The following is an 18,341-nucleotide window of genomic DNA, read 5'->3' as shown; positions in this document are numbered from 1 at the left end:
CTGGTGTAATTATAAGATGCAGAACACAATAACAACAGAAAGAGAGTTGAACTGAAACGTGGAATGCATGTAGTGTGTGTGGGTGGCATTATAGAGACTGACGTCAGTGAAAGGCTTATGTCTTGATTGGTTTATTTTTTGACATTTAAACAGAAAGCAATCTGTTTCTTCCTTTATCTGCTATTTATAGCAGGAGGGAGTGTGATTAAAGCAGACATGTTTTAGAAAGATTGGGGTAGGGCAGAATGTCTGACATATTTTTTTTTTTGTTTTAATTGGGGAGATTCACCTTCTCTAATTTTCCTGGTGACCACTCTCTACGGGATATAAAAGTGATGGGAAACCCAAAATGTAAAGAGGCTAGAATGGCAAATCTTCACTGGTAACAGCTGTATAAGAGGGGATTTCCCCAAAAGGTGGCAACCATTTTCTAGAAATCCAACACACAAATGTATTTTTATTTCTTTTCCTTTCAATGTAAGCATTTTATTTGAAATACAATACCACTATTTATCTTTTCTCCCTCCTAAACTATTAAACCTTCTATGTTATTATTGTGAACATGCAATCTCTGTATCAGGCTAAAACTAAAGGGGAAATTCATTTTAGTTTTTGTATCCTTTTACAACAAATACAGGATGCACTAGTTACATGAACGCTTCTGAATAGAGCAGAGGAACATGGCAGGGGAGGCTCATGAAGACAGACCTATCCCATTTTCTCAGGGAAAGCAATAGCATTCGGTGAATAATTTCTTACCTCTCCAATATCCCTTGAAAGCTGTTATTCGGGGCTGTTGTATGCTGCCCAAAAGACATTGATTGTCACATTTTTCAGAATGTTAAACTGCCATCTCATGTCTCTAGGCACATTTAAGCTGGTATAGATCTAAGAGGAAGTTAGAATTTGGCCACTGGTTTCTGCTGGTACCTACAGACACAGGCAAGTTGGCTGGTACAGCTAATAACTGGGAGAAGTATTTTCAAAAAGCATTTTTATATTTCACTAGCACGACTGTTCCCAGTCTCTCAGACCCAAAACCTCTAGGAATCCCACATTAAATAGCTGATAATAGACATGTCGCCGGTGTTCTGTCGAGGACGCCGAGCCCGTCTGATTTGACAACCTCAGCATCTGCGATTGCGCACATACTGGGATTAACGAGGAAACAGGCACTTATTTTCAAAGTATTTTGTTTTAATGCTTAATTGTGACCGTTAATATGCCCTCAATGGCAGTAAATGATGGATGGCATTTTATACACATTAACAATTGACACCGTAATTACATGATTATGAATGTGCACAATTGGCTTATGTAAACTATGCATTGTTGGTGGTAATTATTGTAAAACCCAACAATTCTGAGCCGACAACCCGACATTCTGAGCTGTCATTCATAAAACAAAGGCAAGTCTTTCCGAACGGCATTTAGGAGCTCCTGCATTCTATTTGGAAAGACTGCTTTTCTAATTTTTTTTCCCTTTTGTCTAATGTCACTTTGCTGTAACGGAAATTCGTACATACTACTGCTAATGAAAATTTGGATTTTAAAAAAAACAAAAAAAAACAAAAACTTTTTAACACAATAAAACTTAATTCAGGAAAGAAATTCAGATGCATTTGAAATTTTCATTATTGGAAATTCGTATTAGTTTGCATTCGTTATTTCTGTCATTCGGAAATTTGTATGCATCCGAATGCACAAATGTCAAAATAATTAATCTTTTTGAAAAGCCAGATAATCAGCCATATGCAGCTTTTAACAACATTTCATTGCATGCACAGGACGTCCCGAGTAACTTAAGATTCTTCCTGTCTTACCATTTTAGGTTTAGCTTTATTCAAACTATTAATTGACGTCATTGGGTATATTTTAGGTGGGGGGTAAAGGGAGTGTGCAGAGTCTGTCAATGGGATTACTAGCAGGAAGTCAGTTGTGTGTGTAGGAAAATAGCTATAAATACAAAAACTTCCTCTTGACCATTTTCACTTCTCATATGCTGCTTTTCTGGTCTATTATCAGTTAAGTACAATAATAAGTAACAAAATACATTTACATACTACAGAGAAAGGTAAATTATAACCACAAGTCAGCAAGGGTCTCAATACACAACATGCTCCAAATCTGCAATACTTACCAAAGAAAACATCAGCTTATTTTTCTCAGGTGATCATTTAAATTATCATTGTACAGTTTACCTAAAAGTATTATTTTGTTTGAATTTTCTGTTCTGCATTTTGAAGAACTCCAGGAATTTAAAAAAATTTACCTTTTGCAGTGGGGCTACCTTCCACACTGCAAGGGCTAAGTGCTTGGTGTGTCTAGGGAGCTCAAATAAAAAGGCGATATACTCACCTTTTCAGTCAAGGTACCCTTTAGGGTTGTGCGGCATGCATGCCCGTGTCGGGCCATTCCCAGGAGGGACAGGTGCTGGGTGTAGCAGCCTGTTCTTCCCTAAGGGAGGAGACATCTGTACGCACACCCGAACTGCACATCCATGCGGGTCCGGGTGTCTGTACTCGAAAGCAGACAGATGTGCAGTTTGAGTGTGCGTATGAAGGTGTACGGCCACGTCCTCCCATAGGGAAGAACAGGCTGCTGCACGCAATCACACGCAGGACCTGTCCCTCCGCGTAACGGCCCAATACGGCATGCACGCTGCACGGACGTGTACGGCCCAACTTAACGTGTGTGTGAATGAGGCCTATAGGTATGCAAAAATGCTAGGCACCCAAGTAAATGAGAAAAAAAGCATTGCCTGGACCCCCATAATCAATACAAGACTCCTATCTTAGGGTATGGTGTGGATATTAAGGAGTGACCACCATGAAAGCACAAAAAAGTGTGGAACCCCTTTTACATCAGGATCCTTCCCCCCTTCACATTAGAGTCCCACCATCACATTGGAGCACAAATGAGGGCAGGAGGCAGAGCAGGACTGGACAGAATGGAACTTTTTCCTTTTTTAGAATGTATACCATCTCCACCGAATTAGCACCATTGGTTTCCATGGTGCTGCTGGCTGTCCCACCTGCACCATGGAAATGGGGCTATGTAGAAATTTGGAGGCACCCCTACGGAAGCCAGAAGGCACTCTAGTGTGCTGTGGCACAATGGTTGAGAAAGGCTGCTCTAGATACATCAGGCAGAAACAATGCAGGAAAACTGCCAAGATAAAACCAGTTACAGGGTAGGCTCTCTAAATACTTTTTTTCCACCAGCTTGAGCGGGCTGGTAACATTCCAGGAAAACATCTGCGTTTTTTCCCTCTCAATGCAAGATGGCAATAGATGTGAAGAAAACTGAATGAACCGATATAATGCAACTGCATGCTCAGATCAGTCAGAGCAGCCCCCTGAGGTCCACATGAATGAAGATCATAACTGGCTCCAGTCAGGCAGGGTCACCATGCTTCCCCTTCTGACCTTTATGTACAAGTACTTGTGAGGTTGTAAGAAGACACTGCACCTAACATGTCTACTACCTATAAATGACTCACAGATTCTAACCACACTATGCTCAGCACTAGTCCTCCCAAATAAACCTACTTATCCAAGCTGAATGTTTCATCTAAAATTTACACTATGCTGGCTGATGTTTTCTCTAAGGGGAAGTCACTGCTGCAGTTGACTTTTGTGCCCATGGTGCACATAAAGCTGTATGTCCAATTTCCAAACTTTCTCTGTATTATCGATGACTGCATGAGCGGATACTGACTTCACAAATGTTCGAAATTCTCAACTGACCGCACAAAGCTTCTTTTCATGACATTGTAGGTAATTATCTTGCCAGCATTTAGTGTGCGTGTGTGACTGGGTTTGATATGTCTTCTGGCAATATTTTCACCTGTTACCTATTTCCTTCTATGAGCCGAAATGTTTTTGGCAGAGGGTAAACAAGAATGTGACCTCAAGGTCAAATTCATCATGGGGGACGCACCTTTTACAAGCAAACCCCAGGACTCTGTTTCAGGCTGACGGCTGAAAACTCCACAACTGACAGAGGTCACAATCTAGTGTATATAAATAGAATATATATATATATAGATGGGAAAAGACTGGTGTTCCCGTACACATGGATAGGCAGATTTGACCCCCGGCATCTTACTTTCGGGATTCTTTTCCATTGATGTAAATGGAAGAAAGGCACATTCAGGCACATTCACTTTAAGGGCACATTCACACTGTGTGTGTTTTTCACGCGCTCATTCTGTACTCACGTTTTTGATTAATTTTTTTTAATGTACCACAGGAACAGTTTACAAGTGTAACTATTGTATATTCAATTGATTCTCCTATTTAGGAATTCATTTACTGCCACTGGTTTTTTGTTTCCCCATCCATAACAAACGTGTTTTACACCGGCTACCCATAATGAATGGAATTTTTTTTGGGGAAAAAACCCACAAAAAAAAAATCTAAACTACACTAGGACATGATAATGAGAATAATACATCTATATAGTGTAGTAGCCAATAGTACGCAAGTCCCCCTCTGTATTACTAAAATGCAGGAAATCACACAGATGTGTATGCATTCTAAAAGCAGTGGCGTGAAGATGTCGGGCTCTATCCTCATCCTCATATGACTTTACATTTTTGAAAAGCAAATCTCAACCAGCTCCTGTAATTGAGAGCTCAGCTCTGTCCCTTTATGCAACTCCCTATTGGCCTATCCCTATGATGGGCAGGCCCGTGGACCAATATGGAAGCTGGAAGAAAGGGGGGAGAAGGACGATTCAATTGTTTAAAAGACTATTGAACTGTTTTCCAATAATGAATCCAGATTAAAAAAAATAAACATCCCCCAACAAAGTATTTCTTTACATGTTTTGCTCAAGCCCTTACAGTCATCATGATTCCGAGCAGCTCCAACTCTCCCAGCTCAGCCTCCCAGAACTTCCTGTCTGGTACAAGTTCAGAGCCGTCTCCAGCAGCTGTCCATCTACTAGCTTGGAGAAGGGAAGAGGGAAGAGCTGGGAGGGGAATGCCTTGCCCACACACAAGGGTGGACCCACAGGACCCTGCAAGGGAAAGGAACCACCCTAAAACAAGATATCAGGGCCAGTGCTAAGGGGACCAGCTGATTCTGCAGCAAAACTTGTTAAACATCAGGAAGCCGCATCCATTGTAATTGATTTGATCAGCTTTTGAAATAGCTTAAAAACCTTTTGACTTTATTATTACTTTAAACTTACAGATGGTTCTTATATTGATAACCAAGACCCCAAATTTTGTAACTGGGAAGATACTGCTCAGGTACTGTTGGTGATCCACGTTTTACTTCTGAAAGCTGTATACTGTCTTTAACGGTGTTTACTACAATCAGACACTGCTCAAAGAGATGTCGGTATTGCCCACAAGTTCTGATTAAACTACTCACAATCTCCACTCCGACCCATCTATTAGTCGCAATGTCAGACGCTCTGTTAGGACTAGTGCATGCATTAATGGTTTTCCCTTAGCTTGCAGAAGAAAGCAGAGATTTGTTTTGTTGTATGTAATATTTAATTGCCTTTTATATCATTTTGCAATTAAATGTGTTGATTTACCTACAAACGTTGTGCCCAAGTATCACACAGACAAAACTGGAGCAGTCAGAATCTGGAGTAGTTGCCCAGAGTAACCAATCAGCTTCTATCTTTAATTTTCAAAGCTGAACAGAACAAAATGGAGAGAAACTGCATGGTTACTACGGGCAACTCCTCCACATTCTGTCTGCTCCAGTTTTAGTAAATTCCTCTCAATGTGCCAAAAAACGTTAAAGTGCAATTCAAGCCGAAACCTTTTTTTTTCTTTTAGATAGAGTACAGAGAGATGAAAACATCCGTCAATGTTTATCGCCATCTGTGTCGTCATCAGGGAGATTCACCCTATTTTTCCTGATGACTTATCACTAAAAGTGAAACAAAATTCAAAATGTTGTCACTAGAACAGAAATAGATGTGAAATCTTCCAATGGGGGCACTAGTTCTGATGACAAACAAGGATTTCTCTTATTTTGGAGTATTTCCTCTGAAGTACTATTGTGGCTATGGGACAGAAAGTGAAAGAAAATACCCCACAGATGGCCAAAAAAAATATGAAAAAATGATAGGGGGTTATAACCCTCCCTTACTCGATCCAAAATAAAGGTTTGGCTTTAGTTATACATTAAAGTGTATTTCCACTTTTGCAGCCAAATTAGGATAACACCTATTTTATATTTAGAGCCAAAGGAAATCTCACCGCTCCAATTCCTTAGCCACCATCAGGACTCCCCAGGTGCTGGTCCAACAGGTGCGTCTCTACCTTGGAATGTAGTAGTATACGAACAGACCGCACTATCCAGAGAATTCCAATACTTCAGACTTTATTGAAATTCACAGCAAATCCAGTATAACAGTGAATAAAAGTGTATAAAGCAACATATGCCAGCACTGCACACCCCCAACCAACTACAACCTCTCACATGTTTCACCTGTAGGCTTATTCATAGAGGTCCTTCACCCCTCAGGCTTAAAGGAGAACTATGGGTTTAGGGCTTTTCCCCATAGTTCTCCGAAGGGTAATGGGAGGACACAAACTAGCGTCCTTCCGTTACCCAAAGCTCAGTATACCGCTTGCGGTATACTGAAACACTGCAGCTGAAACGGATCCCGACAATTATGACTGGATCCACCCAGCTGTGTGAGTGACAGCTGGCTCTGCCTATCTAGAAGCAGAGCCAGCTGTATCCGCCCCCTCCACCGTCCATCCTGCCAGTCAGCCCTGGAGGATCGGGCAAGGGTGGGGAGAATCCAGTCACTCCCCTGTCACGGGTCTCTGCAGTGACAGGATGGAGAAGCGAGCGAGCGCCGGTATGTGTTCGCTCACTTCCCGATCTAGTGAGCCGACCTGCGACAGTTTCATTGTCACAGGTCGGCTCAGATTATGAGGCTGAGTGAAAAGCACTCACCTCATAAATCTCCTTTAATCATTGAGATGCTCCTTGCCATTTAAATTGGTTTTACTTTCTTAAATTCCTACATGGATTCTCCTGTTAGGAGGGTCTGTGAGGGGTTTGGGTTAGCCCTGTCTCTACTGTGCTGGCTGATTTCATTATAATTTGCAAATATGATCTGAACGCTGCCTGTCCCAACAAAGGATTACAACCCTGGCTCCTGCAGTGCATGCTAATGAGAGAAACAGGTTCCACGCCGTCCTATCCCAGGAGAGATCACTGTGAAGGTGCTTAGAAAAGCTTGGAACCAACCATTTTCTCTGCTGCAACAAAACATCTATTTCAAAGGTTTTATTAATGTTATATCATAAGACATCCATATACAAACAAACATTGGCATCGATAGTTTACAAGGATAAACAATCAATTCCTCCTTGCGAACCCTCCCCGCCATAACACCACTAACAAGACATCACAACAAAACAACAAAAATAAAGACCAAAAAAAAAAGAAGAGGGAAAGACACCAAAATTATATCTATTACAAAAAGGTCACGCTCTACACAGCAAGAGATGGGTGGGCACAACAATCCAGGGTTCCCAAATTTTTTATTAGTCTAATAAAATACTAGTCAATTTTTTGTTAAGAAATAAGGAATCCATCCTTTTTTTGACCTCTCTAAAAAGCACGTATGGTTTCTTCCAAACATGAGCAATGGTCTGTTTAGCCGCCAACATAACATAAATCGCTAATTTATGTTGTGAATTAGTAAGAGAAAAAGGTTTATAATATAATAAAGCTACCCATGGATCTCTCTCGACAACAAAACATCTAAAAGGAAATTTTGATTTATTTTAGGTATGCTGTGTGAATGGGAACACATAACAAACATATAGAGAGGTTTTCTCAAATCTAACTGCAAAAGTGTAAATAACACTGTAAGATATTAACCATCTGCACAGTACTAAAGTATTGTTCAGCCGTTAGAAAAGGGCTAATGGAGACATATCATTATTCAGCACACTTTGTAAATATTATTAAGATAAGAATGTAAAGCAGCGTCTATTGTAACCACATGCAGATTGTATGATTATTTGCTTAGAACTTGCTAATACAACAAACCTATCTGCTGCTTCCTCCTAATCACGTTACAATGAGTACTGAGGCATCAGCTCGACTGCCTATTAGTAACATACCAATAAAGGGCCTACCTGCACAGCAGTCCCCATCTCAACAGACATAAGTGCAGTTACCACCTACTTGCAAAAAGCTAGTTAGTCTACCACAGATTAGGTCACATAATTCTTAAATCGAAGTATAGCATGCAGGAAGGTTTGCTCTATTTATAGGGCCAATGAAAGAAAACTGTCTGGGGCTGTACCAGAACGCTGGAGCTGCTCACGGTACAACCCCATACACGTCTAAGGCTTCATTCACACCTGCCACTTGTGTTTTTGTTCTCTTTATGCAGAGGAAAATGTATCAGGCTAGATGCTGTACAAAGAAAGCCTGTTTAAAGGGCAAGTGTTTTTGTTTCTAGTTTGGTGAAGGTTAGATACTTGGTATTATTGCTGCCTGTGTCCCACTGAGTAGATGCTCCCCTCGATTTCTATTGCTGACCACTGTCAGACACAAAAATTGATGGGAAATACAAAATGTTAGAGTTGTCACGAGATCAAGGGATTAGGGGAAATCCTCCAATGAGGACATATCTTCCTGTATCAAAGATGAGAATTATGTTCACTTTGGAGAGATGTTCTCTCATTTCCTGTTGTTAGGGATGTCCCGATTCCACTTTTTCAGGACCAAGTACAAGTACATCCCCTCATGTACTTGCCGATACTTTTTTTTTTTAAAGGGACAGGTGACTTTAAATGATCCATAGTACAACTGCATGTTATGTACAATGGATCATGGTTTAACCTATTCATGTTAGCAGGTTCCCCCCCTCCCAGCCATCACCCATAGGGGCTTACCTTACTCCTGCAGAACCTCTTCTGAGTCCTTGGTGGCCAGTGGAGGGGCGCAGGAGAGGGTCCTCCCAATGACCCAAACAGCAGGATGTGGTGGCCTGGCGGTGCCTGCAGAGACTGTACAGGCACCGCCAGGCTAAACACTCCTTGCAGTGACAGAGCCACCTGTCACATCCCCGCACAGCAGCCGCCGGGACATACAGCTGTCACTGTCCGAGTTTACTGCAGTTCACACTGAACCGCAATAAAGTCTGTGACAGCTGTATGTCCCCGCAGTGGCTGTGCAGGGATGTACTCTGTCACCAGTGGCAGAGAACGGCTCTATCTGCGGGTGTACAAATCCCCACCCCCCGGATCCACCACTGATGTCGGCAGAGCTGGACGTCGGCGTCACTGCTGTGGGTGGAGCTCCAGGTGGAATCCTCTGGGCAGTCTCCAGCCTACATTAGGACCCCAGCTGGATCTCCTCCCACAGCAGTGACGCGACGCTCCTCCGCACAGCCACCACGGAAGGTAAAGTAAAAAAAAACAAAAACATAGCGCAAGCTTCGGCGCTTTGTATCGGGGCATTTTGACAAGTACAAGTACTTGTCAAAATGCCCTGTATCGGGCCCGATTCCGATGCTAGCATCGGTATCGGGACATCCCTACCTGTTGTGTATGCAAATCAGGAAGTAAAGGGCAAACTCCCCAAAGAGAAGCAAGCAGCAAAAAAAAAAAAACCCTGATTGGAGTTGTAACCTTTCTTCATTCCAAAACTTTAAAAAAAAAAAGAAGTAGTTTTGGCTTTGCATACAGTTTACCTTTATGTAAAATCTAAAGTAAATCTAAAACCTAAGTGGATATTTACTTTTGCTCAAGCATTGTGTATCTAACAATAGATTTTTATTTTCAGTACTGTGTATAGAATGTGATGACTCCAGGACCTTAGACCGCAGCAGCGGAGGGGAGCAAGGTGGAGGGGACCGGTCTAAGAGTAAGCCGGCTTTGAGGATCAGGCAAGCACAACTTTTTTTTTTAACCTAGACAGAAACAAGCACTTAAAGTGACATTAAACCCTCAGATTTTTTAACATAAACCAATACTGTAATGTGCACCTTACTGTAATCCACGGTAGTTTCCCTTCTCTTTGCTGCTCTTCCTTTTAAATCTGTATCTCTTCTCATGCTGGGGGAGAACTTCCCTTTGCAGCTGAGTGCCTCTTCCTGTAGTGCTGGCTCAGGTTACAAACCAATACACAGACACCATGTATCCATTCCAGAGACAAGGCAGTCTGCTGCAAAACAGAAGTTCTGCCCAGCATGAGAAGAGATACAGATTTAAAAGGAAGAGCAGCAAAGAGAAGGGAAACAGCCATGTATTACAGTAAGGCACACATTACAGTATTGTTTTATGTTAAAAAAAATCTGAGGGTTTAATGTCACTTTAACCCTTGCAGTGCAGGCATATCTTTAACCTGACCCATAACGTCACCCAACTCAAGCTTAAAGTACAACTAAAAGAAACATTTTTTTCATAATGGACAGAGTAGGAGAGGGTTTTAACTGCTGTTAGTTTTTCGTGTTTTTGCCATCTGTGCCTTATTACAGATAATTCCCTTCACTTCCTATCCTCTACCCTTAACAGAAAGTGGGAGGATATCTTCTCAATGTGAAAACTGTCCCCTCTTAGACAGTCGCCACAAGTGTCCCCTTTTGAAGCTTTTCCTTCTATTCCTGTTTTGGTGGCAACTCAAAATTTTGGATTTACTCTCACTTTCAATCCTAATGACATTGATGATCAGGACAATTAGAGCGAGAGACACAGACAGCAACAAAAACCTGAAAATGGTTCTAACCATTCACCACAAATGAAACTTTTGACATAGGAAGCCTAAAGCTGGCCATACACTGCTTAGATTATTGAAAGCACTTTCTCATGAAAGAACTTTGTTTCGACTTTCTGTTAGCTATTTGGTATAAAATTCATTTCAGTACAGCGCTGCATGACGGAATAAATGTCAGTTAAAGTACCGCAGCGCTGAATACTGAAAAATGGCCTGGATGGGAAGGGGGTTTAACACTGCGGATGTCAACTGGTTAAATTGACGATCGTGACAAAAAAAGTCGAAGGAGCAGGATGGAAATTTTTTCTTGAACAAACCAAATTCTATCAGTGAATGTGGTTTTCTTTCTGGAAACTCAATTAATTCCAAAATCGAATGTTAAAATTAGGGATGCACCGATACCAAGTACCGTACTCGGTACAAGTACAGATACTTTTCCAGCTCCAAGACTAGACTAGAGAAAAATTCATAAGTTAGGAGGCAGCTGTCATTTGTAAGGAGCACACGGAGCTCCTGGGATTTGTACATCGCTGTTTTAATGTATGATTTTGTTTTTATGAATATATATGTGATGCACCGATACAATTTTTCCAAGGACAACTACTGATACTTGTCCAAGTATTCACAGATACAAGTACTGATACATTTTTGTTTATTGTCATGTGACAGTTTTTCTAAAACAATGCAGACTAATGATTTCAGGACAGTGGTGGAGTGCCAGAGCCAGGTCCCAGCTGCAACCGCTGTGACCCCGGTAGTTCTCATAAAAATGCCAAGTATCTGCACTGGTATCTGAACTGGTATCGGTACATCCCAAACTATAAACCTCTTGATTCTAAGCAAACATGCATTACAGAACTGCAAGTCTTTTTACATCCTTATACACTGAGTGGCCAGATTATTATGCCCACCCCATTAGTACTTCGTTGGGCCACCTTTTGCCTTCAATACTACGGCGATTCTTCTTGGCATTGACTCCACGAGATGTTGAAAGGTGATGCGAGGAATCTGACACCATGCCTGATGTAACGTCAGGGGGTCATAATAATCTGGCCACTCAGTGTATATCCTTCCAATATAATAATTAAACCTGAACATCAATACATTATCCAAGCCCTGTCTGCCTCAGTGTTAATTTCATTTACTAATAATTTTCGTCAATAACACTTTTTCAGGGACTAAAATTAAATAAAAATTAAGTTATGATGACTAAAATCATAACGAAAACGTATTGTTATTATATATATTATAGTTAGTCGACTAACTAAACTGGACTCAAATGTTAGGGAGAGACGATTTGGGAAGAGATCCAAATCAGAGCTTATCTCTTTGGACTTCCAGTGCCGGTTCCATTCTGGACAGCCGGGTAATATGCGCAATGGCATTACAGCCAATATAGTTTTTAATTTTAATATTTTAGAGTTGCACTTTTGCTTGAAAGAATGACAAATGTCATGTGCAAGTTGTTATAATCAATGCATATCCAATTACTGGTCCTTTGTTGAAAATACTCAATATTATTGTTTCTTTATAGGTCTTTAATCTAATTTTAAGATAAATCAAGACATGTTATATATCACAACAGTTAAATCTGTGCCTGTATTGTATGTTTAAACCTTAATACCATAAGTAATAACAGGTTAACAGATGTTTACTCCAGGAGTATATCATGAGATTCAAAACTCTAGAGAAATTCTTAAATTACTCTTTAGCTAAACTCACTACGTTTTAGTTGACTAAATCTACCGTAGAATTAGTCAACTAAAATCTTATGATATTTAGTGGACTAAAACAATTCAGATGACTAAAATATTACTAAAACTAAATGACAATGACTAAAGACTATGACTAAAATTACCCCAAAATTTGCTGTCAAAATGAACACTGGTCTGCCTGACATTTTGCAAATCAATAGGAGCAGTACGGACATCATTTCGCGATTCAGGGCTCATGGACATGGGCGTAATAAATGCTACGCTCGGCTAGAGTTTTTTTTTTTATACGCAGATCCGAACACAGCAGTATTGTATATGATAGGCTCATTCAGAAAGGTGCCTTGTGATATGCTTGCTTTGAGTTCTGCCACGTAAAAAATTCAGCCCTGGCGTTAAGTATTCCTGTGTACTGTGTACAGCCCTTTCATGTGCACCTCACTTTAAAAGCTAGTTATAAATCGATGACTGTGGTTGCTATTTGCTTCACTTGTGAGATCCCAACCCATCCCAGCCCTCAGACCAGCAGGCTTCCGGTTAAGACAATACCACCAGTCTGACCAGTATGTCCCAATACGTTCCCAGAGACGATCCCACTGTCACCAGAAACCTTCCCCTCCCCCGTGTGTCATTCCTGTTCACCATAATTATCAACCAGTCCAACTCAGCACATCACATAACTACATAAGCGGTTAGCAATGTGATCCATTGATAACCAATCTGATTCAATACAATTCCCAGAACACCCCACCAATGTCACCAGTATCTCCAGTATATTCCCTGCCAGTATACACATTCCTCCTTCTGTCAGAAAAATTCTGCATCTGCGGTCAGTATTCCTGCGTAATATACACGTAATATACATGAATACAAGCTGAGCTAAAGGAATATAAGAATGTTACAGAAATGGAAGAAATCTTCTCATCACACACGCATGTTTTTTCTATATAATCAGTAAAATACTTGCGTTTAGACAGGTAAACATGTATGTGGTTTTCAATGACATTTTCTCGTTTGGACCTCATTTGGGTGAATACACACATAAAAATGTACTCCGTATGTTGTTACAGATAGAACACAGTGAATGTTACATACCTGTATCAGACCAGTACATGCTTTTTTTAAAGGTGAATTCGTCTGCCAGCAAATAACTAGAATCTACAGGTCCCACATGCCATTGCAAGACTGACAGCCACAGGCATGACTCCCGGGGGCATGATAGGATGTGTAGTTTCACCACAGCTGGAGTGTTGATGTTGCCTACCCTTGGTTTAGTAATTCTTCAACATCTGACTTCTCAACTGCTATTGGATAAAACAAATCTATAAAATCCAGCCTGGCAGGGTCTAGTGGTTCTACAACATCTATGGGATCTATGAATCCAGCCTGGCAGGGTCTAGTGGTTCTACAACATCTACGGGATCTATAAATCCAGCCTGGCAGTGTCTAGTGGTTCTGCAACATCTACAGGATGTGGAAATCTGCTATAGGATTTCCAGTGGTCATGTCAGATTAAATAAAACTGTCCCTAGAAATGTCTCTCCTAATCAAATCTAAGAGCACAATGAAATGTCCTCATTTATTTCATACTCAATCCAATCCAAAACCTCTCATCCAATGATTATTCAAGGTTAGAATTCCTGAATAAAATCATCGCATAGAAACAAATGTGAAACATTTAGAACACCAGATAGGAAAAAGGATTGTATGGTCCCCTCACTCCAATACTAGAACCTTGTCCCTGGAAATCAAAAAGCAGTAAATTTAGGGCCCTTGTCATTACTGTTCTATTAGAGGGCCCCCAGATAAGTGACACTACCCCCAGTTACCTGTACTATATTCCATTGCCATGGAGACCCCGGCCCCCCTCCCCTCAGCATTAAACCCCCATGGTGATTTTACCTTTCGTTCATCTGAGGCGGCACACAGGCTGGCCCGGGGGTCTCTCCTGACTGTTCCACGTGTCCCGGGGAGCCGGAGACCCCGACACAGCGGCAACAGCCCCCTCATCCTTTGCGAAGTTCGCCTCTTCTCGTGCCACTGTGTCCCCCCCTGTCCTCTCCTCACACCGGGGCTTGGGTGCTGTTGGGGCTCTCTGTCCTTCGGCTCCCAGGATATATCTCAGCTGTGCGGGGAGCCTCAGCCACTCACAGACTGGCAGTTGTGCCCCGAGCCAATCAGCGGCGAGAACAAGGTCCCACCCCGTCCCAGCCCTCAGACAAGCAGGCTTCCGGTTAAGACAATAACATAGTTGCCAACTGTTTCAGATTTCCCAGGACAGTCCTACTTTATAGCTGTGTCCCAGGCTTTGTCCTGCCCCATACAGCTTTAGCCTCCTATAGAAACCTACTGCGCATGACTTTGTGTGTCCGAGCCATCCCATACCATACAGACAGTTCAGGACCACCCCTCCTCCTCCCCTCCCCTCCCTGTGTGCAGTGTCATCACACCATGCTGCTGGGTGGGGGAGGGGTCTGGAGAGCAGGAAGCTGAGCACACCGAACGTCTGAAAGAAGTCTGCTTTAATAACTGCAAGACACTAAACTCAGGAGTTAGATCTTAAAAATGCATTCATGTAGCTTAACTAGTAACAAAAATGTATCTTATTTGTGTATCACGCAGCTGTAGATGCTTCAATCATCTCTGAATTGGTGCCGACACTGTCCTTCCTTCTGGAGGGTGGCTACTTTTGTTCCCTGTGGTCCCTGTGTGTGTTGTAAAGTAGTCATGGCTACAAGCTCGCTCCTGTGATGGACTACAATCTCACATTTAAATTACTCATTTCTCAGAATACCGAGAGCCGGTGTTCCATCACTTCTCTGGACCTGTGAGATTTCTGGACTTCTGGGGGAGTGTGAAGGGAGTCCACACATCTCACATGCTACTGCACAAGTGCGGGTCCAGACATTTTATAACACAATCCCGCTCTGTACAGCTGGGGTAGTTGTAATGCTACCGCGCTCATGCCGACGAGTGCCCGCCTTTTTGGGTCTGGTTTGTAGTACTGTATGTACATTACAGGAAGTTGGCTCTTGTTAGACATGCAGATGAGGGGTGCTTCTAGGTCACCAGTGAGGTTTTTTTTTTTTTTTTTACTGCTGTCTGTATCCTCATTAGAAAGATTTAATCTCACTTCCCGTCTTTGACAGGAAGTGAAAGGATGATTCACTCCTGTAAGGTCTTGTTCACACCAAGCGCGGAGCAGGTGCAGAGCAGATCAGTTGCAGACCGGATCAAAACTGCGTCCAATGTATTCCAATGGTGTTTTTTGCTCCAATTCACATCGCAGCGTGCAGTTCCAGAGCAGGTCCAGAGCAGGTGAAAAAACTACAGCAGGCCCTATTTTACCTGCTCTGGAACGCATGCAAACGCATCCAAAACGCATGCAAGTGCCTGGAATGCACTGAAAGCCCATGTGTGAACAATGCCTAAGGCCCAGTTCACACCTGGGCGTTTTGTAGTGCGTTCCTACGCTCTGCAAAACGCTCAAACACCGAAATCCCATTATTTCCTATGGGTATGGTTCACACCTGGGCGTATTACGGGCCGTATGAACGCGCTACAAAACGCCCTACGCCCAAAGAAGTACAGGAGCTTCTTTGGGGCGTTTTTGTCACGCGTTTCCATTGGGATACAGCCAAGTAGCCCTCGGAAACGCGCATATTCGATACGCCTAGGTGTGAACCCAGCCTAAGAGTCATCATGGGAAAAAGAGTCTCCACTAAAGCTTTATCACCAAGTCCTGTTTCCACGACAGCGCAAAATTTTCAAAATTCAATTGTCAAAGGGACAGAAAGTGAGGTGAAATCTTCTGAACAGGGGCACACACAGCAAAACAAACGTTACAGGGGGTTAACCCTTCCCTATGCTATTCAAAACCCCTCAAAAATGTTTGGGCTGGAGTTACACTTTAATTTTTTTTACCTGTTTCAACTTAAATACAAATTCAACTTCACCACTCAGGCTTAAAGGAGTACTATGGGGTTAAGGCTTTTCCCCATAGTTCTCCTTAGGGTAACGGGAGGACACAAACTAGCGTCCTCCTGTCACCCTAAACTCAGTATAGCTGCAGCTCGCGGCATACTGAGACGCCACAGTATACCGCGAGTACTGAGACGCTGCAGCTGAAGCGGATCCCGACAATTGTGCCGGGATCCGCCCAGCTGTGTGAGTGACAGCTGGCTCTGCCTATCAAGAGGCAGAGCCAGCTGTACCCGCCCCCTCCCCTGTCCGATCAGCCAGTCAGCGCTGGCGGATCGGGGGGGAATCCAGCCCCTCCCCCTGTCATGGCAGAGAGCTGTGACAGGATCGAGAGGTGAGCGAACGCCGGTATGTGTTCGCTCACCTCCCGATCTACTGAGCCGACCTGTGACAGTCTCATTGTCACAGGTCGGCTAGAACTATGAGGTCAGTGAAAAGCACTCACCTCATAGTTCTCCTTTAAGAACAAACCTACAGTCCCGATCTTGTTCGAAACCCGGGCACTGCCTGTACTAACTGTATATATAAAATATATATATACAGAGATAAACATATGTGTGCAGGTAAGAATACATATCTATTAATATATATGTATATATATTATTGCTCTCACTTCTACGTTTGTGGCAATACCAAACGTGTGTGGTGAAATCGTAGTTTACGTACATGTGCATGCCTTACACGCATGTGTTTATTCGCATGCATGCTTTTTTTTCCCATGCGATAAGTCCGAGGTTAGAGTCACCAAAGCAGCAAGGGAGGAGCCGGGGCCTAGGATTGGTTTTGGTCTGATAAATGCACGCATCCCTGGGGGTCAGCGCTCGTCGGCATGTATTCGCTCTAGAATTACCACAGTTATCCAAGTAACAGATGGAGCGATCAAAGGAACCATAACTGATTTAATGAGCCATTCGCAGTTTCACTGTACCGGCCGTGCGTACTTACATGTGCATGACTTCATCTTTGAGAGAAGCATATGCTACTGGCAGGATCAACCAGGTAACACTATTAAAAAAAATGTTTTAACCTAACTTTATTGTTATCACAAAGAGACTAACAAGCCCCTATGCGATGGCGTTTCGAGATTACTGGTTCTCTTTGTGGAGACATCTGGGTTCTATTAAGACCTCTGAAGTCTCCCCTGCCTTCCAATACAGATGCTCAACCACAGGGATATGTACCAGGCACTTCAGCCGGATTCTGACAGCTCTAAAGCAAGAAGTGCTGAGAGCACATTACTCCCAGCTCTCCATCCTGACACTGTTTGCCGTGGTCTCGGGTCCCCCAGAGGAGCAGGGGACCCCTAAAACCATGGCAGGGAGGGGCAGCACATTAGCAGACTACTACAAGTGATCTGGATGGCTTAGAGCATCCTCTGCTGAAAAAAATGATACCAAGATCATGGCTGAAGCCTTTGACACAGTTGACCACCTGCTTCTCCTTAATAAACTTAATTCCCTTGGCCTACAAGACTCTGCTTTCTCATGCTTCATCTCCTACCTATCTCACCGCACCTTCAGTGACACCTACAATTCTAACTCCTCCTCTCCTCTTCCTCTTTCCGTGGGGGTCCCCCAAGGGTCTGTCCTTGGGCCCCTTCTGTGTTATCCTTGACTCTGAGCTCTCCTTTCAGCCCCACATATAATTACTATCCAAATCTTGCCGACTCAACCTCCGTAACATTTCCAAAATACGCCCCTTTTTAACAAACGAATCCACAAAGCTTCTAATTCACTTCCTTGTAATCTCTCGTCTCGACTACTGTAACTCACTCCTTATTGGCCTACCACTAAGCAGGCTATCCCCCCATCAGTCTATCATGAATGCAGCTGCCAGACTCATCCCCCTTACCAACTGTTCAGTGTCTGCCGCCCCCCTCTGCCAATCCCTCCACTGGCTCCCACTTGTCCAACGAATAAAATTCCAA

The 18,341-nt window shown here is 42.7% G+C and overlaps 1 long non-coding RNA gene across 1 annotated transcript; it reads left to right on the top strand.

The window, feature by feature from the left end:
• Positions 1–13,529: 13,529 nt before the first annotated feature.
• LOC108787584 lies at positions 13,530–17,278 on the top strand. The gene is made up of 3 exons (XR_001941267.1): positions 13,530–13,541; positions 14,095–14,102; positions 17,179–17,278. It is a non-coding gene; the product is annotated as an uncharacterized LOC108787584 (long non-coding RNA).
• The last annotated feature ends 1,063 nt before the right edge of the window (positions 17,279–18,341 follow it).

The sequence above is a fragment of the Nanorana parkeri genome, unplaced genomic scaffold, assembly GCF_000935625.1.
Source record: "Nanorana parkeri isolate BGI_ZX_2015 unplaced genomic scaffold, ASM93562v1 scaffold270, whole genome shotgun sequence".
Classification (NCBI taxonomy): domain Eukaryota; kingdom Metazoa; phylum Chordata; class Amphibia; order Anura; family Dicroglossidae; genus Nanorana; species Nanorana parkeri.
This window is presented reverse-complemented; position numbering and strand designations above follow the sequence as displayed.